The sequence below is a fragment of the Sceloporus undulatus genome, chromosome 5, assembly GCF_019175285.1.
Source record: "Sceloporus undulatus isolate JIND9_A2432 ecotype Alabama chromosome 5, SceUnd_v1.1, whole genome shotgun sequence".
NCBI lineage: Eukaryota > Metazoa > Chordata > Lepidosauria > Squamata > Phrynosomatidae > Sceloporus > Sceloporus undulatus.
Window position 1 is genome coordinate 67,938,566 of NC_056526.1, and position 20,641 is coordinate 67,959,206.

General features: G+C 38.0%; 1 protein-coding gene and 1 long non-coding RNA gene across 2 annotated transcripts in view; one reads left to right on the forward strand and one right to left on the reverse strand.

The window, feature by feature from the left end:
* Positions 1-20,641, forward strand: part of FOXP2 (forkhead box P2) — a 451,559-nt gene that overhangs the window by 275,633 nt on the left and 155,285 nt on the right.
* The window catches only part of LOC121930626, a 39,118-nt gene continuing 37,380 nt past the window's right edge, over positions 18,904-20,641 (reverse strand). Inside the window, exon 3 of the long non-coding RNA XR_006103980.1 lies at positions 18,904-18,967. This is a non-coding gene — a long non-coding RNA (uncharacterized LOC121930626). The remainder of the gene's footprint in view (positions 18,968-20,641) is intronic.

Consider the following 20,641-nt stretch of genomic DNA (forward strand, 5'->3'; position numbering starts at 1 on the left):
CTGAAGAAAAGCCATACAAATATTTCTCAGCCAGAATGTTTTCAGCTAATTTAATAAATAATACCATCTTCTTCTTCTTTTTTTTACATCCAGAAGCTCAATTGTTCCTTCCTATCAGGCTTAATTTTTCAAAAAATGCATAGGATTGTGCTATTAGTAAACTTCTATTCTGCTGATTTTCTTTCCCGCCACACAATATATTTCAAATACAGCAAAAATATAAAACTTACCTAATATCTCCCTCTCTCAGCTTGTGATCAGTTTGTCCTGCCCTTCTGCTGCTAGTTTCAACTGCAATTAAGTGTCTCATCTGTATTAATGTTAAGCATGGTTAACGTGAACCTGGTTTAATTCTCCATCCTGGTGAAGGATGACAAGAAATCCCTAGTTAGCGTTAACCATGCTTAACAACACTTCCCAGATGGATATGGCTGGCACCGGAGTGAGTGCTATATCAGAATCATCATGAGGATGAGGGAAGAAGACAACACATTTGGAGATGCTGAAATGGGATGGACAAAAGACAATCTATGCATGTGACCTTCCCTGCCATTGTTCATCCTCCTCTGAGATCTCCCCATCCCCCCCCCCGTTCCCCCCCAAAAAATTTTTTGGATACGAATGGCTATAATAAAAATAATGTCTGAAGTCTCGGGGGTGCAGGGAGTGGGCCTCTTTTAGTCTTGTAAAGAATATTTTTCAAAACAGGACATGGCATTTGGTCACTTCTGATTATGGGAGGAATAAAGCCCCACTGAGGGACTGGAGTGTCTTGGGGTGAGGAGAGAACTTGGCCATTTTTGTCACATTAAAAAAATATTTTTAAAAAAAGAGAAATAAAGTATTAAGGACATGGGAGATGAAAATAAGATGTGCCTCTGGATCCTAGAGTAATTAGTTTAGATGTGCCTCTGGGTCCTGGAGGTAGGTTTATCCCTTCTGCTAGTCTGCTCATCCTTGCTAAATATTGTTTAAAATGCCAATAAAGGCATATCTGAAGCAGGTTAGTGCTTAAAGACAGAGCAGGATGTCAGAAATCAGGATAAGTCACCAGTTTTGAAGGCAAATTCACAATTACAGTTATTCCACATTAGGTGAAGGATGGCATTTTAAATTCAAACTTAAAATAACAGGATGTTTTTCTTAATCAGTGAGACAGACATTCTGTAGTTGGCCCTCTGTATCCACAGTTTCAACCATCAATAGCTTGAAACTATTTAAAAATACATATAAATTCCAAAAAGCAAATCTTGATTTTGTTATTCTACATAAGGGACACCATTGTACTATGCAAATGTATTCAGTGGGACTTGAGCATCCAGTGTTAACAGGGTAGGAATCATATGTTATTTAAAACTGTTTGACTGCAACTCCCAGCACTCTTCACCATTGTTTGTGCTGGCTAGGACTGCTGGGATTGGTAGTCAAACAACATCTGAAAAGCCTCATGATTATCTCCCCAGATGTATAGGATTATAGCCTAAATTTATTATTTACCATTAGTTATCATTCATGTACAAAAGTTAATTATAACATTGATCTCTGAACTGAGACGTAACAATCAAGGGCAATTTTAAAATTGTTTTGTTTTGAGGAAAATATGAAGCACAGCAGTATACTTTGCAAGTTTCTTATTATTTGTACATACATACTGAAACTCTGCCCCCAAGCTTGCTTCTGTGCTTTCCATAGTTTCTCTGAAATGGTATTTGGAAGTTAGCTCTTCATAAAACATTAAGGTTATTCTGAAAGTGTCTATCTTAAGAACTCAAAATCTTCCAAATAATTTGTGTGATGGTCACATTACTCAAAAACATACCAACTATTACATTTCCCTGAGTCTTTCTTCGTTCCTAAAAATGGTTATTTGCATGCCTTAGAATTTACACTATTGTACAGTCCGCCCTTGCCTTACACAGGGGATCCATTCTGCCCCACCCCCACGTAAGGCAAAAAGTGCATATGCTTGAGCCCCATTACATATAATGGGCTCGTGTTCACTGTGCGGTCATGCGTGTGCACTGCAGGCGTGCACGCCATTTCCCCATTCTCCCGGCAGCTTCCATGTAAACCTGTTCCGCCTGTTTAAGAAATATCTTGTGGGGTATTATTTTTGAAGGGAAAATGGATTTTGTTTCTCTTCCATGTGTAGACATTGCATTGGACTGATATCTGCAATACTGGTTTTGTTGTGTGTACAGTTTGATATATACATATTTATGTGTTTGTATATGTATGTGTGCACATGTATATATGTGTGTATGCATAAGTGTGCAGATATACAATCACTTGTCCGTTTTCTCGGGGGATTCGTTCTGGACCTCCCCCATGAAAACAAAAAATTGCCACTATTCAAGCCCTATTGGTTTGAATGGCGGTGCACGCCTTGGGGGCACCTGTGGGTGCGCATCCCATTTTGTCCCCCTCCATTTGCCTCCCACAAATGAGCGAGGGACAGGGAGTCCAAGTCCGCAAAAATGGATGGGCAACTGTATATATACATATAAAACTCAGTTGTGGTAAAGAGAAGTGTGATACCCACTACACTATACTGGCTCAAGTACATGTTGTTTGTAAATGGATCCTCTAGAGTCTTTTTCCTTGGCAAAAAGAATTTACTAAAGGGATAGGAAGTTTGGTTGACATCTGTAATACTTATATGGTTTAATGATTTATCCCATTCTATTTCCCTAATTTACTCCCTAACTAATATTATCCTGAATCCAATTGCTAATCCCAACAAGAGTAGATCTGTTTAATCAGATGGAAAATGGTAAATCAGAGCTGTTGTTTTATTGAACCTTCTCTACTTGAGGTGAGCAGTAGGGTTTTAGGTAAAAGGTAAAGGTAGTCCCTTGACATTAATGTCTTGTCATAACTAACTGTAGGGGGTGGTGCTCATCTATGTTACTAAGCCAAACAGGTAGCATTGTCTGAGGACTGTTCTGGTGGTCTGCACCAAATGCTGTTACCTTCCCACCAAAGTGGTACTGTACCTATTTATCTATTTGCATTTGCATGCTTGCTAACTACTAAGTTGGAAGAATCTGGGGCTAATGACAGGAGCTCACCTCATCATATAGCACTTGGGCCTCGAACTGCCAACCTAGATATGGGTGCTTGGTCTTCCTCCCTTGCAGCTGACTGCAGCTGTACATGTATTGAGCATTTTAAGTCAGGGTAGATATGTACAGGGTTGAGTTGATTCTATTCTGCCAGTGCTTCATGCCCAATTCCCATTAGAGATCATCCAAGCTACTTGTGCCTCTCTGGAGAGGAGATTGTGGATCTCTCATTGCACATATATTTTGGCCGGCAGGTAGATGACCTTGAACTACATTTTGATGCAACAGTATATTTTTTCATGTGTTTTCTTGGATTGGTTTGTAGCATTATCTGAGTAATTCGTTAGATCTAGAAAGGCATTCTTGTAGAATTCTGTTACTTGAAATTGCCTTCTCTCTGTGTGTGTGTGTGTGTGTGTGTGTGTGTGTGTGTGAAGCTTTCTTTCTTCCTTTTGGGAATTCCTTATTTTGGGGTTTTGAACAAAGAAGCACTTTTACTGTAAGTGACTGGGACTGAGTGAAAATGTAGATTAATACATTTTGTTTGTAATATTAAGAAATGTGAAAGCCTGTAAAAAAATCAGAAAAATGTTTTTCTGGGTTTATTTGAATCCTGCCCCCCCCCCCCTTTGGGGGGAAATGGATCGTGAAAAAAATTCTTTTAGACGGATAAATAAAATGTGTAAGAGAAAGTGTTCACATTTTTAGATCACTGTAATCATTTCCAAACATGTGAGAGCAAGACTTTAATGTAGGACTTTGTACTGTGCCAGACCATTGCGATTCTTGGGATTGGTTTCCTTTTCTCTTTATTTTTAATGGAAATGACTGTGTTATGTCTGTTTGACACTACGGCGAACTAGTGGAGACAAAAATGTTTTCCTTCTGTATTAATGGTTTGTTCTCGTTTTATTGAGGTTTTTGTCTGCTACTCAGACTCACAAAATGAAACAGGTTCTGCATATGTGAAGTTAAAGGCTTTCATGGCCGGCATCCATAGTTTTTTGTGGGTTTTTCAGGCTATGCGGCCATGTTCTAGAAGAGTTTCTTCCTGACGTTTTGCCAGCATCTGTGGCTGGCATCTTCTCTGAGATAGGATTGTGATATAGGTTAAATATTATGAGATAGGATTGTGATATAGATGTGAAATAGTGTTACAACTTCATTGTGTCCCCAGAAACTGTCCTTGAAAGAGTTGATTGTTCAAGCCTTACTGTAATTTTGAGTACTTGAAATATCAAAAATGGGCTGATACCATTACGGGACCTCTGTAATCAGTATGGACCTATGTAACTTCCCAAAACATGTATGTGATTGTGTTATTTCCATTGGTCCTGACTTTTCCTGGAAACCTTCGACACAACCTCCTATTTCCTATGTACCCTTTAACTGAGTCCAAAGCTAAGCGTAAGCATGTTAACATAAACAGTCACTTATTGCTATCTTGTTTGATCTTTCCTTAATTTTCTTTATTTTTTGTCATTACCAAGCTTTCCTCCAAGATATTCCAAGTATTAAATAATTTTGAGCAAAATGCTGTTTGTGCTCTCAGTCAATTTTTGGAATATATAACAGTTTCTAACACAAATGTAAGGCAGTGTATCATATTTTAATTACCAACTGTAAATGTTGTCTTGATCAACAACATATTTACTTTACTAACATTTCATATTTGTTCTCTAATTTCCTGGAGAAAAGATTTAAAAAGCTGATCAAATGGTAGAAATCATTATTCAGATTTGTTTTACAGTAGATGCAGAGAACATATTAGATTGGTGCTAAAGCGTGCTACCCTAGGCCACTTTTTATTACTACTTCCATCAGGCTTCATTTAATTTCATTTTCATTATGCAACAATACAACTAAACCTAGTTTATTAATTGCATGCTTTTAGTTGATTAATTAAGCTGATGAATCAATCAGATGTACAAAAAAGAGGGGAAATAGTTTGAAAGCAAAGCAAAGATTTTGTTGGTAAAAATCTAGCATTGTACATGCGCTGCAGCATTCATGTGATAAAATTTTCTTCTACTTACTTTTTTTGGTGGTGCATGGAATGTTGCAAATGGTTGCAACATTTTCTGTGCAGGAAACTTATATGTATGTATGTATGTATGTATATAAAGTGTTTGTTTTTTCCTGCACAGAAAATGCCATTTTCTGGCAAAAATGTAGTGTGTAATTTTGTATGAAAATGTCTTGAAGTGTGGATAGTCTTAGAACCTTCAGAGTTTTCTAAGACTTTCTTGCAGCAAAAAAACAAAAAACATAATGCTTAAATTATTTGTTTCCCCCCCATTGTGACTGAAATTAGCAAAGAATTACATCTGTAGAGCGTAGTGAGTATATATGAATATTTGTAGTAAATTCTGAAACAAAAATCATGTGACTTCTAAATGATTTAAATTGTGAGAAAGAACAGAACATTTTTACTGTCTCGTGATTTGGAACAGTTTGTTTGCAAAGATGCCTTTTAAAAAAGCTGCTAGTTTATTTGTTTCATAATGATTTCTAGGGACTTTCATACATTGCTGTATAGCTTCTTAGATGGTTTTATGTATATTGCTGCTGCAGTTTTGTTTATACAGTACTGCTGTTTGGAGGTTTGAGGGTGTGTGCCTGAAAAGCTTTGTATACTACTTTCAGCATTGCTCAAGAAAGAAAAGTATGATTCTAGGTGGCATGAAATGTTCATAAAATTATGAACCTCCAGGTTATATATGATACCCAGACTATAGTGACTGCAGTTTTGATGGAGATATGACAGATCATGAACATATGTTGTTATGGCAGAAACACTGGGTCATTACCAACATCATATGAATGGAAGTTGAAAACAGGACCTTATATTGCATAGCATATATTCCTTATAAGGAGTCTGTTTAAGTACCCTCTCTTCTCAATTCAACCTCTATATCTGTGCTTTTAAAGACACACACTGAGAAGGGATGCAGGGTAATCTTGTATAGTTACATCTCTGTATGGAATAGTACTTTCAAAGATATCTCTAGACTTGAAAAACAACATTCTGAAAAGAGAAACAAAATGTACCTGGTAGCTGAGGACAGTACTCACTTCATCTCCACTTTTTTTCTGTGTAGGTTTTGGGAACAGATGGTTTTTGCTTCCTTGTAAGCTACAAGTGTAGGGAGGAAGAGTTTATGTTAAAAGTTCTAGCAATCATTATCGTCCTTGAGGATGTTATTTGGAAAAAAAATACTACAGTGGGCTTGCTGCTAGCAATCCACAAACTGGGGTGTCCATAGTTTACCACATCTCCTATTATTCCGTGGTGGCACATGTACATATGTTGCCATCCACTGAATAGTATGGGTTGCAACCATCCATGTTTTTCGCATCTATGGGGGAGGGCAATTTTGTATTATTGTACTTTGCTCCTTTCTTAGGCAAAGTACATTGAATTTCTTGCATCTCTGTACTGCTACATCTGGAAAAACATTTTGATGTTGTATACATAAAACTTTCCAAATTGTAGTCTAATTAAAGAATTTTACCTTTATTGGGGATAGAAAACATCAGAGGTAAGAGCCAGAACAGGATTCCCCTGTTGCAGCTAAATGTAATACCTTGAAATCAGAGGAAAAATATTCAGGAGTATCTATGTTGTCTGTGCAGCAAAGTACAATAAAATCCTAAATCTACAAGCAGTGATACCTTTTTTGGGGACAACTGTAAAGCATAAAATGTATTATGCAAAACTTGCCAAGCTTCACTGGCTTCTTCACAGGCAAAGAGGTTAAAAATTATACAGCAGAAAAATGGTGACAGTGTTAGAATCATAGTTTGTCTGTGGGGTTGCCTATGAAAGACCCTTTCCCCTGAGCAGTCAGCATTCAGAATCCTGCTGAAACAAAAAAGGTCTTCACTCACTTATGAAAGGATGACACGATAGGTCCTAGCCAAACCTCCTTAGTAAGGCAGTTCCAGAGCCTTGGATCAGCCACCTAGAAGGCCCTATCTCTTGTTCCCGCCAGATGTACTGGGGGGGCAGACAGCAAAAGACCACCCCAGAAGATTTCAAGAGATGCTCATATAGGAAGATAGGTTCCTTCAGATCAGATAGGAACATTTATGCATTTCACCTGTATACAGTATTAAAACTCTGGGTGGTCATAAAATCTTAAATGCCTCTGAAAACATAAGTTCCATTTAAAAGGTTCAACTAAGAATAGGTTCAAAGCTGAGAACAGATCTTAGAGTTGACCTATGTTATTTGCTTGTTTGTTTGGCTTTTAACCCACCTTTCTTCTAAACCTGTCACGCAAGACAGCTCAAAACAGAGGTGCCAGAAATTATATTACATCATAAAACCCTATAATTTAATGAAAAATATAATATAATGAAAAAAGTAAACTAGGATCCAAAACACACTGCAGAAATAATCCAGTTTGAGACCACTTTAACTGCCCTGGCTCAGTGCTAGGGAATCTTGGGAATTGTAATTTATTGTAGCACCAGAGCACTCTGACAGAGAAGGATACATGTCTCACAAAACTACAGTTGCCAGAATTCCCTAGCATTGAGCCAGGGCAGTTAAAGTTGTCTCAATTATTATTTTTTCTATTATTTCGATTGTTTATGCACTGTGTTTCAGGCTAACACAGCAGAATTCAGTCCACATGGCAACCTTAGAAAATTAAAACTCATCAAAAGCTTAAGACACTAGTTGAATATTTCCATTAAAGGGTTTTTAAATCATTGGAAAGTAATGAGTGTCTGACAAACAAGATGCCACAACTGTGTGATTCTTTTTCCTTGTTGCTTCCCACCTGCTCATCTGGGAATGTTTATGTCAGGCCAGGTGACCCATCAGTTACCCTGGCCTTATGCTATTTACCGTGAACCATGGAAGTCCTTAAAAATTTAGCAGATCTCTCAAAATTAAAGGGTGGATTTTAAACCTCCCCCAAGAGTCAAGTAAAAACAAACATTTGGCTGGGGCAAGTCTTTACAGATGTAGAATAAAGCAGGGAAATTCTAAAGATAATGTAGCAAAATCATGTGGCTTCACAGCATTCCTTAATGTATGAGAGAGAGAAAACAAAGCAGTCTTGCAGAGAACACAAACCTGCCTGTAATGTGTGGGACCAGAACCCATACAGACTGATTTTAAAATTGGCTACTGAAAACATGAACTCAAACACTGGACTGTAGAAGTTTGTTTTCTCTCTTCTTACCTACCCTCAATTTGCTTTGCCTCTTCTTGAACAGCCACATCATATTTTGCAAACCATAGTGGTAGACAAGTGGTCAGAAACACTACCACTGAAAAAGTGATCATACAAGAAGCCTATAGTTTATAATGCCTAAAGACCTCTCAACTGCAAATAGTTCTCTTTAATGCAAGTAATGATGGTGGCCTTGAGTCATTTTAATTACAGTTCTTTAAGCATACTATTTATGAGGACTTTGGTTGCAAAATGCTTGTGGTAAATATTGTCATGGTGCTAAATATTTAATGCTTTTAGCCTAAGGATGTGCTTGAAACCAGTTCTTCTCTCTTGCTATTCCTGAGTTAGAAGTAAAATGTTCTCTATGGGCCTGAGCAGATAGGCCAAAATAAAGCTGCTTTGGGTCACTTTGGAGGTATGCTGTTTAAATGACACACATATCTTAAGAGGACAGAAGCTGCGCCAAACCTGTGCTCCAGTCCTTAGGACTGGAGCGTGGCTTTGGCGTGGCTTCCGGCCTCTTAGGATGCATGCATCATTTAAACAGCACACTTCTAAAGTGACCCGAAGCAGCTTTATTTTGGCCTGTCTGTTCGGTCCCAGAATGTTCTGCTTTGTATCTCAGGCCATATTTCTTCTATTTTCAACATTTTTGTTCTTAAGCAGTTGGAAGATTTTCAGTTTTAGTTTTTCTAATTTTAAGCTAGTGGTGCTTGAATTAGAGGGAGCCAGGAGTACTTTCGTGACCTGGGTAGAGAAAGTGTGGTGCTCCCGAAGTTGGACTATAACTCCTGCCATCCCTCACCATTGACTGAATAGAACTACAGTGCAACAACATCTGAAAGTCCACGTTTCCCATCATTCACCATAACAAAAATTCATATCTCTTTTTGCAACAAAGATAGCATCTTCTTTTGTCAAAATTGGGGTAGCTATTATGATAAATAAGTTGCACCAGTGTAGTCTAGGTAGGATTTGTAAATAATGGGAAGGAGTATAGCACACAGAAAAGCATGATACTGTTATATTACTGGTACTGGATAGTAGTTGTTTTAAAATCATAGTTCATGTGATAACTGCACAGGTGGAAGAAAATGGTATGTAAATTTTGAGTGTATAAACCCCATGAATTCTATATCCTGTAACAAGCTTAAAAGGTTAGTTGTTATATGCCTTCAAGTCTACTCCGATTTATGGGAATTCCATCATAGCATTTTCTTGTCAGATGCATTCAGAGGAGGTTTGCAATTGTGTCTCCTAGGGCTGAGAGAATGTGACTTTCCCAAGGTCACCCTGTGAATTTCCATACCTGAGCAGTGATTCACACCCTGTTCTTTCAGAGTCCTGATCTAACACTCACACAAGTACACCATGCTGAATTGCCCACCAGAAGGGTTATTTGATTATTTATAAAGTGGCCAGAGCAGTGCTTGAGACACTGAATTCTTACTTATCTTGGTATGACATGTCAATAAATAATATGCCTCTCCCTCACTGATTGGAACTGGTTCTTCCTTCCTTCAGCCAAACTGTGAAAAAACAGGAGAGGGATTTTTCTGTACCTTTTTGGCTTCGTGGAACTTTTAACAGTTTTTCCAGTTATTTCAGCAGTGCATGAAAGTCATTGCTTTGCAGCTGCATCTTTCCCCTTTGTTCAATGGGCCCAGTGCATCTAGGGAACATATATGACCTTAAGAGGCCCATCAGACCATGGCATGAGTGCCCTCATGAGGGATGGGGATAGGGAATGAGCTTTTCTCTGCTGTGAAGCACCTATTTCTTCCACTATTCAATGAAATCTTTTACACCAGTGGATCATGCTAATCTTGGCCATGTGTAGTTCTTTTGGAGACACTTGGAGTGAACCCAGCCTAATTCAGAACAGCTTGTTTGGTTCCTGTTAAGTATTGTCTGGATATCTCCAAGGTTTAAACTTTTGTACCTATGCTTGGCTTTGTGAATGGATGTCCTCTTGATTTCTTTCAGTTTCTTGATATGCCTGAGTTCTTTTGGCATTCTCCTGCATTTAATCAAGGGAATTCATGTTGCAACTCTCCATGAAATACTAGTCTATAAAATCCAAACTAATATTAAGGATATGCAAAGGGATCTTGTAGCACCTTTGAGACTGACTGTAAGGGTGTTAGTCTCTCGTGTTCCAGAAGATTTTAATGATTTCTCCTTGTCACCCCCAAAATAAATAAATATAAGCAGTATTTTCGGCTTTCACTACATGATGAATTTGTATTTTTAATCATGGATGCCAAATTATAATTCATTCAGACACCAGTACAAATATAGCCTAGTAAACAACATTGTTGTAGGACCTAAAAACATAAACTATTTGTTCCTCTTTCTTATTACTACTGGAATTGAAGAGGACCTCAGGGTTAGCTGAAAGTGTTCAAAGCTTCATTGCTCTCCAACTATCTGCCCAGCACTTGGCATCATGGCATGAATAAGTTTTAGGTACTTGCAGAGTCTTAGCAAGCTCTACTTTAAATAAAAATTTGAATCCGGAGAACCTGATTTCCAGTTCCCTTGGAAATAAAATCTTGGCAGTCCTAAAAATTTGGTCTTGCTGCCTAAAACATATCCAGGTGCTCTCCAAAGCATTTGTCAATAAAGCCATTATTATTGTGATTATAATTGTTATTGTGCATAACATCATTAAGTTTATGTATGTATATAGTCACCGAGCACTGATAGTAGAGTGGGGTGTGTGTGTGTGTGAGACTGAGCCAAAGGGGCTAGGAATTCAGAAAACTGTCCATACAGTATCAACCCGATGCCCTCAACAGTTGCTCAACAACATCAGGGAAAGCTGTTGCATAAAATAATAATGAAGTTATAATGACTTTCAGGGGTTGCTCTGTGGATAAATGAAGTAAGAATTGTAAAGTACCTTGCATATTAAAAGGTTTAAAATTACAAATAGGCTTGATTTTCTTTATTGAAAGTTGCAATACACCACGAAGTTTAATTGCCCTTCCTTGAACAATAGCAGCTATTTCAGAAGGAAATGGAACAAATCCATGTCAATACACAGTACTGAGTACTTTGGAAGGATTTTCTGTTTTATTCTGAACACATATTTCATAGTCAAAAACACAGTTCCCTATGAGTTAATATTGATGTTATAGATTTTTATGCTTTCTTTTGGTATTGTGTCCCAAATATAATATTGTAATATTATATTGTCAACTAAATATTTGGTATAAAATTCCTAATAAGTTGAAGATTGTTTCTTTTTCTTGCTTTAATAGTTTTAATTCTGGCTTGTATTGTTTTGGACTAAACCAGTGTGGTATAATTTTAATTTACAGTATAATTTATTCCAGGGAGGGGGAAATCTATAGATTAGTGATAAGCAAAGTGATCTTCACTTAAAATATCTCAGATTCAATTTTTCATATTTTGAAGTGAATCAAGGAATGCCTGCTATCTGAAATCTTAGAGTTTTCTAATAGCATATGGACCAGCAAGATGGGTAAAAGGTTATCACATCAGCATAAACCAGCTTCCTGTGTTTTCTGTTTATATGGTTAATGTGATCCTGTGACTTCTTGCCTTTAGACAAGAAAACAACAGAATATTGTTTTTGACAAAATATATTGCTATGTTTGTACTGATGATTCAGAGGATCCCACCCAAACAACAGTCTAAGGGCCTGAGCAGATTGACAGGAAACATGGGCCAAGCCTGTAGTATCCTGCTCCTGGTTCTGACTCAGGTCAGTCCCCAGGCTGGTGCAGGTGTTTGCACAGCTTTCCATCACTGCATCATGGACCCATTGCCACTGCATGCCGCATACCTACAGCCACTGTCAAGTCTATCCTGAAGGCTCATGCTGCAGCTCATAAGGGTGGAAAACGAGCACCTCGCTACACCCACATGGCCAGGTATACAGGCCCTAAGACTTATCTTCTTTAGTATATAGTATAATTAATTTTCCCTGATTTCTTCCAAATTCTTGTATACAGTATATATAGTATGCTAGTATATAGTATATATAGTTTCTGGAAAAGTGTGACTGTTAAATAACCAATGTAGACCACTAAGAATTGTATAACATTTAAAAGTATGTAATGTCAGTATCAAAGTCTGACCCACATAGATGGTTCTTGAAATTAGCTCTACAGTAATGCAATGTGTAACAACAGTGGACCCTTGGTATCTTCTGGGGTTTGGTTCCAGGACCCCTATGGATAACAAAATCCATGTATACTTAAGTCCCATTAAATACAGTCGTATAGTAAAATGGTGTCCCTTATATAAAAAGGCAAAATGAAGGCTTGCTTTTTGGAATGTGTGTGTGTGTGTATACATTCAAGCCATGGATGGTTGAATCTGTACTGCTGTTGGTAAGTAGGTATTCCATTGCTAGAGCCAGTGTAGTGTAGTGGTATGAGCATTGGTCTATGACTCTGGAGGCCAAGGTTTAATTCCTCACTCTGCCATGAGAACCCACTGGATGACCTTGAACAAGTCACTCACTCTCAGCCCCTCAAACATCCATGATAGGTTTGGCCATATATGTCTGAACATACTTCTAAGCACTGGACAATCCCATTACTAATATTCTGGATGTTAAAATTAGTTATAGAGTAAATGGAACAGAGTAGGTTCCAGTTCACTGGGAGAGCTTTAAAAAAGAAGTAGAGTAGTAAAGAAAATAAGATCCTCCACTCACGAAAAGTAAGGAAGATCTTGCATCTCTTCTTGCAAACAACCTGTACATGTATGCTTCCCTCCTACAACTTGGAAAGCAACAAAGTGCAACAAGCAGACAACAACAGTCTGAGAAGACTGGGTATGTTTAGTTTTGAGTTCCTCAGCTGACACTAGGAACTGTTGGGCAATATGATTCTGAACACTCTTGCCCTACAAAGGGATAGCCAATCTGTCCCCTCTTCAGTGTGTGTGTGTGTGTGTGCGCGCGCACACACACACAGAGGTCCTTTGGGTGGAGTGTGTGGGCCTGCTATGTCACTACTACTTTGATAGAGTATACTGATTTCTAAGAAAGCATTACTTTGAAGGCCAATTCTTCTCTCCTTCTGTACTGTATCCTGTGGGCGGCCCTATTCCAGGGAACAGCTATACAGAGATGTAACTAGTTTTCCCTATTCCAGAGGACATCTATGCTGTCCTGTGCTTAGCAAATGACTCATAGCAAAATCAATAACTACAGACATTGAGGAGGTGTTCTGAAGACACTCCTTAATCTTCAAACAAAACAAATACAAAAGTAGTTTTTAAAAATCTTTTGCAGCACAAGTGGGAAAAGAAAAAGTAGAAAGTGCATTTCCTTTTAAAAACAAACAGCTTCTCTGCAAAATACATTGTTTCTGTATATATTTAAGTGTCAAATTGTTACATGAGCATATTACACATTGAGAAAGCAAGAAAAAAAATATTAAGTGTAAAAAAAAACCCTCACCCCAAAACAATTGAAGTAAAATGTTCTGGTAATTAACTATTATTTTTCACAAAACTAGTCTAATTATGTATCAGTCATGCTGAAATGAAAGGTCAATAACTACAGATGCATAATTTCCTTCTGATAGATTGCTGTTTGAAAATAGGTTTATGACAATTATGTGATTAATTTCCTTTTATTAAACAGCATTATGAAACTTCATGATGCATTCATCTGTTTATTACTATTACTTTTTTTTCTGTTTAGCTAGAATGTAATGGTGAATGAAATCGAAGCTCAGTAGGCTAGACAGGTGCCTAGACATTACTTGTTAAAATGGCTTCCAAATGCATATTCATGGTGCCAGTCAGCTTGGGATGTTGTGTAAGCATATGTACATTCTGTTCCAGTAAAATAAATCTCTTCCATTTCAAACCATCACAAACATTTATGCTTCATAAAACATGCAGGGGTAGCTGTGTTGGCCATTTAGTAAATTCAAACAAAAATCCACCAAACTGTGATACTTTTATTGGCCAACCAAAATGCACAATATACCTGTTGCAAGCTTTCGAAGCTCCACTGGCTTCTTCATCAGGCAAAGTGTTACATATCAAACAGGACATAAAAACAGAGATGTTAGTAAGGTGTTTGGACAGCCAAAAAGAAAATCAAATGGGTTCTAGAGCAGATCAAGCCAGAAATCTCCATGGAAGCCAAGATGACAACACTGAGGCTGTCGTACTTCAGACACATCATGAGAAGGCATGACTTATTGGAAAAAACAATAATGCTAGGAAAGGTGGAGGCAAGTAGAAAGAGAAGAAGGCCACATGCTAGATAGATGGATTCTATTAAAGAGGTCACAGATATGAGTTTACATGAACTAAGCAGAACAATAGAGGACAAGGAGTCTCAAGGATTTCTCATCCACAGGGCCTCCATGGGTTGAGATCAACTTGAGGGTGGTTAACAACAACAGCAAAAATGGCTCAGCCTTGCTATCAGTTTGGAACCTAGCTCATATAACTGTTAGGAGTACAAACTAAAGATTGTAAAGCTCTTTGCGCAATGGAAGTATTACATTAAAGACAATTAATGTTGAAGTAGACTTTCAGTCTACACACACACACAATTGTTTTGTCTCCTCAAAAGTTATAAGCCTCAAAAGTTAATATTCCCTATTATCATATATGGATGTGAGAGCTGGACAATTAAGAAAGAAAATAGGAAGAAAATTAATTAATTTGAGATGTGCTGGAGAAGAGTGTTGAGGATCCTGAGGGCAGTTAACAACAACAAAAAGACTTTCAGTCTCTCCAGTGTGGTGGCTGCTCTTAGTTCTGTGTATGGAAAACGAATGGCTTATCATAAGATTTCCAAAACCTGGTCAAGATATATATGTTTCCATTGCAGTATCACCAGTGTGTTGTACTGATGTAGTTGATAGAATTTTCCCCATAGTTAATTTGATTTAAAAAGCATTTTAACCCATAAAAGACTACAAATGCCTATTGGCAAATTGAGGTGGGAGAGGAGAGGAGAAACTCCCTCATCTTCCACTTTATGCAGTCCTCAAAAGTAAGCTCCAAAAGATGCAAAAACCACAGTTAGATAACATATACAGTGGTAACCCGGGATACGAATTGATCGCGTTACGAAATTTCCGGGATACGAAAAAAATAGATAGGAAAAAACTGTTACGGGTTACGATGTTTTTTTCGGGTTACGGATTTTTTTTCGGCGCGAAATTCAAACCGCAAAGTGCGGCTAGCGGCTTTCCAGCACTAGCCGCTAGCCTTTTCGGGTTGCGAAATTACTCGGGTTACGAACGGAGCCGCGGAACGAATTAATTTCGTAACCCGAGGGACTACTGTACCTGGCATCTTTATGCAAGTATGTCTGTGAGTATTTTTTAATCTTTTTTATTATTATTATTATTATTATTATTAACCTTTATTTATAAAAAAAGTTTTAAATTGTGCTTTTCAATTGATTTTTGTACTCCATGCTGACATTTAGTTGAACTTTCCCTTTGTTTTGTTAAACTTTAATCTGGTTTTTCCATATGTGCTCATTCTATGAATATTCTGTGCAATGGTTGCTTATTTGCTTATTTTAAGAAAAACGTTACTGTGGAATGTCTGATAAAGTATGAATCAGAATATTTACTGTTGATGTTGTATTTATGTTTGTATATTTTGCTGATCAGAGTCATAATAGCTGGATTGGAATATATTTGTCATATATTTATCATTCTTTTGAATTCTTCTGAAGTAGTATTGTGAATGTGGTTATTCTGGAATTTGTAATCAGAAGAAGGGCAGAAGAATTGTTGGCTTGGGCAACTGGTTACTTTGGTTGATTAAAACTAATTATCTATTCCTCTTGGTTTGCAGCACTGAAGGGAGCAGTTATAAATTCCATGTAATAAAACCATTCCAACCACTACATTCAATCAACTGACTGTCAAAAGAAGGTGCTTGCAACATTTCCAGTAACAGATATAGTGGTACTTATTTATGTGGGGGAAATGCTGCTTTTCTATAATTATATGGGAGAAATGTTTAGTTTAGTCATTACTGTGTTAATTTCCCAAGCTGAATAGGATCAAGAATTCACTGTACTATATAGTATAGAGCTTGCTTGAGAATATTAAAATTTGGTTCAAAGCAAAGGTCTGTTTAGTTCGTCGTTCCATCTCCAATCCTGGTCTGCTTGATATCTTTAGAAGTTCTGGTCCATAGAGACTAACCACTATGTTAAAGCTTTCTCAGCTTTTAGGCCACATCATATTTGAAGCAATAAATTCTGCAAAATTTAGTTTTGCATTGTGTGGGAAATTACTTCCCTTGTCGTAACTACAAGCTTAGGAAGCTTTAAACTAGTGGTAAATCTGTTCTGACCCTTCAGAGAGACAGCATGGTATAATGGCTTGAATGTTGGACTATAACTGTGGAGACTGGGGTTCAAATCCCTGCTGGGCCGTGGAAACCCACTGGGTGACCTTGGACAAATCACATTCTCCCCTCAGAGGGGAGGCAAAGGCAACCATCTGCCGAGAAAACCCTACGATAGGTTCACCTTTGGGTTGCCAACTTAAGTCTGAAAGGACTTGAAAGCATACAACAGCAGCAGCAACTACAACCTGACCCCCCCTCTAATCCGTTTTATTAGATATTTCCAAAATCTTGAAATGTGCAAATAGTTGTTTCCTTATTTACTTTCTCTTCTTGTTTATTTTCTCCTTACTAGTACTCCTTACATTACTAGTATTCTATTTGGATCTTCATTTGTAGTGCTTCTCAAGCTATTTGTTAACATCCCCCCTCTTGTTCCCGAGATTTTTTTTTCTCATATATGTCTATTGACTGCAATAATTTCTTTCTTACTCTGAAACTCTGTGGATTAGTAACCAGTGGTTTGCACACTGACAATGTCCATAAATAATGAGGAGCATAGCCCTTCTGGATTGATTCTTGGTTCTTCTTCATGGTTTTTATGACAGAAAGAAATCAGTTTGTCTGGGACTGCACATAACCCATGAGAAGTTTTTACAAATGTCAGACTATTGTTCTGGACCATCATTCAGGATCATACAAAAAGAAACCCTTGGGGAACTTGAAATGTTGCTTTGATTATGCCAGCTTAGACCCTATTGTAATTTACTCTGTTACCTGAACCCCTCCACATACTGCTGTGGAGGACTGATGATCTCCCCTTCAGGATGTGAGACACCATCATTTCAAATTCATGGGTCCTAACCATGGTGTCAAAGAAGTATGCCATAGAATTCCACCAACTTCCACTGGAGACTTGTATCCAACCTATGCCAGTGTCACTTCTCAAAGAAATCACCATGGGGTGATAGAACCTGAATTTCCAGATGATGCGGCCAAAGACTTTTATTCCTTTTATCACATGGTACGAAAAGGGAATGGAAGTTCCTGGTCAATCCTCTATCTCAAAGGAATACACAAATTAATTGGTGTTGCTGTTGTGTGCCTTCAAGTCATTTCCAACGTATGGTGTCTCTAAGGTGAACATATCACAAAGTTTTCTGGGGCTGAGAGTGTTTTCAATCAGTGGGTTTTCATCACTGATTGGAGAATTAAACCCTGATCTCCAGAGTCATAATTCAATACTCAAACCACTACAAGCATACTGGCTATATCACACTGACTACACCATGCAAATTCATAACTCGCCCGCATCAGAATAGTTTATTTACCCACAATACCTCTTTTATTCCAGAAGGGGCCTGAAAGAGTTTGGTAGAGCATATCTTTGTGATGCCTACTTTCACACAACAATCTGACCATCTTACCATCCCTTCCTGAAATTGACCAGGCAGGCCCAGCTCCACCAAGGCTAGCCTGAAGAAGAAGAGCCCTCCCTCCAGTCCATCTGCCTTGGTCCAGGCCTCAGAGGGAGAGAAGAATGCTGGACCTGATCCCTCCTCCCCCCCACCATTCCCTTCTCCTTTTGGGTCGTGTCTTTTTAGATTGTAGGCCTGAGGTAAGCTGCCCAGATTCCCAGTGATTGGGCGGCATATAAATAAATCCTATTATTATTATTATTATTATTATTATTATTATTATTATTATTATTATTATTATTATTATTATTATTATTCATGCTTGGTGGCCCCAGCTATCAATTTAGAGTGCTTCCTTTTGGACTGCCCATAGCTTCAAGGATCTGCACAAAGACCACTGTGCCATTGCAGCTTGTTCCAAGACCCTAGACACGGTGATCAATACCCATATGAAAAGTGATACCTGGTATCTTAACATCACAAACTTTATGTGTTCCTTCATTGAATGATTTCCATCTGTATTCATTTAAGTCTGTTCCTCAATGAATAGTAGTCCAATCTATACCCATCACAAAGGATTCAGTGCCATCCGGTGTTGGGGATAGCATTTCTCTTTCCAGACGGAGTCAGAAATTGGTTTTGATGACTTACTACAGTGCTTCCTCGGGTTACGAAATTAATTCGTTCCGCGGCCGCTTTCGTAACCCGAAAAGCCTTCGTAAGCCGAAATGCCATAGGCGCTAATGGGGAAAAGCCGCGATTCCGTGTGAAATAGCGCCGAAAAGCACCAAAAAATTTTTCGTAACCCGAAAAAACATTCGTAACCCGGAACAATTATTTCTTATGGGATTTTTTCGTATCCCGGAAATTTCGTAACCTGGGTATTTCGTATCCCGAGGTACCACTGTATAGTGATCCAGAGAGTAGGTTCTCTTCATTCAGGTGCCACTCAGGGAATGTTAGACTGGTTCTGCCAATTAAAAAAAAATTTTTTTTGAAGCATCGAAACTACCATTGCCATACCTTGTGGCAGCGTATGTTAAAAATGATATTTATTTATTTACAGCATTTATACCTCGCCTTTCAATAAACCTACCAGGGTGGCCTACAAAATGTTAATTTGACAATTCCCTGCCTAAAAATACATAAAACACAAAGAAAGAGGGATCACAATCAAAGAGGGCAATAAGTCCAGCAAGATGCATGAAATAATTATTTACATTTGTTTATTCTGAATATATAGTTGAGCAACTCCTTTAAGTGACTTTCTATTTTGATCATACCATCCATAATGTTAGACAGTTCTTTCATCCTCCCTCTCCATAAATTTCAGCCCCCCCCCCCCCACATATTTGGGTTTTCATTAGAGACAGTGTTGTTCTGTCCCCTTTATCATTTTGTCTACCCTTTTCTGTAAACTTTCCAGCTTTTTCCACTTGACATTTCCTCAACATTGCCAGCCCCCTAGTTCTTTGCCTTTCCACCCCTATTTTGCACTGTAATATGTTGTTACAGAGTTTGCTTTTGTTCACAGCCATGTTTGTTTGCCACATTTTGTGTGCTCCATTTTGATTTTTCTTCACTGAATGAAATATTCATTTTTTAAAAAGAGAACTTTGATAGTCTCAGTGATATTTTTGCTAAGATTCATCGGGACATATTTGTACTAATCTCTACTTTGTGTTATTTCTAATGTATATGTCTGCTTTTTTTAAAATCTTCAGTGCCATTTTTTAATCTTTTCCATGTGTTTTGATGGGTTAGATCTTTTCCATTGCCCTTTTGGGGTTCCATTTACTGATCCATAGCTTAGGGGCTGTACAGACTGTCTTAAAGCTCCAGCATGGGAGTCATAGTGTTTGGGTGATGCACACCATCACACTGGCATCACGTCGCCTGCCCGATTGCATGGCAGGAAGCAGCACAGCACTCCTTTGGTGTGGCATTTATATGACACACACTGAAAGAAACATTGAAAAGTGCTGCCTCAGTGGCAAGGGCACCTTTTTGCTGGCTCTAAAAGGAATGGCACTTTGCTGTTTCTTTTAGATCTGGCAAAGCGCCAGATTGCGGCCATGGCATGCAGTTGCTGCTTGCCCCAATCCAGCATTGAGCAAGACAGTTTGGAACCACTCCTTTGGGGTGGTCTATAGAGCCCCTTAGTGGCATCGCCCATGTTTTCCTTATATATAGTTCCATATTTAGTTCCCAGTATTTCCCGTTAGATTTCAACTAAAGGACTATGAATGATCTCTAGGTGTAGGCCAGCTTCTGTTGGTCAAAACTGCACAATATTGGTTTAGGTGGGTCCATGAGTGGTATCAATTCATAGAACTAATCTTTCCTCTCTCTTTTTTTCCTGAAATTTGGCATTTGAAATTAGATTTGACTATTATTGGACTTTCTGGACAATTTTCAGCTCACATAGATGCTTAATTTGATATTGTCCTGGTCACTGTTTCCAAGTAGTTTGAAACGTCTTGCACCATTCTTGTTTAAAGGAGCTTATTTTTACATTAGTAGTAAAAGTTAAAATATTCCATAACAAAATGGAGAATAAAAATAATCTCTTATGACAAGTTTTTTTTTCTCCCTTTTGGTTATCTGCAAAGTGTACGCCCATTGTCAGTTTAACAGGGTAGTG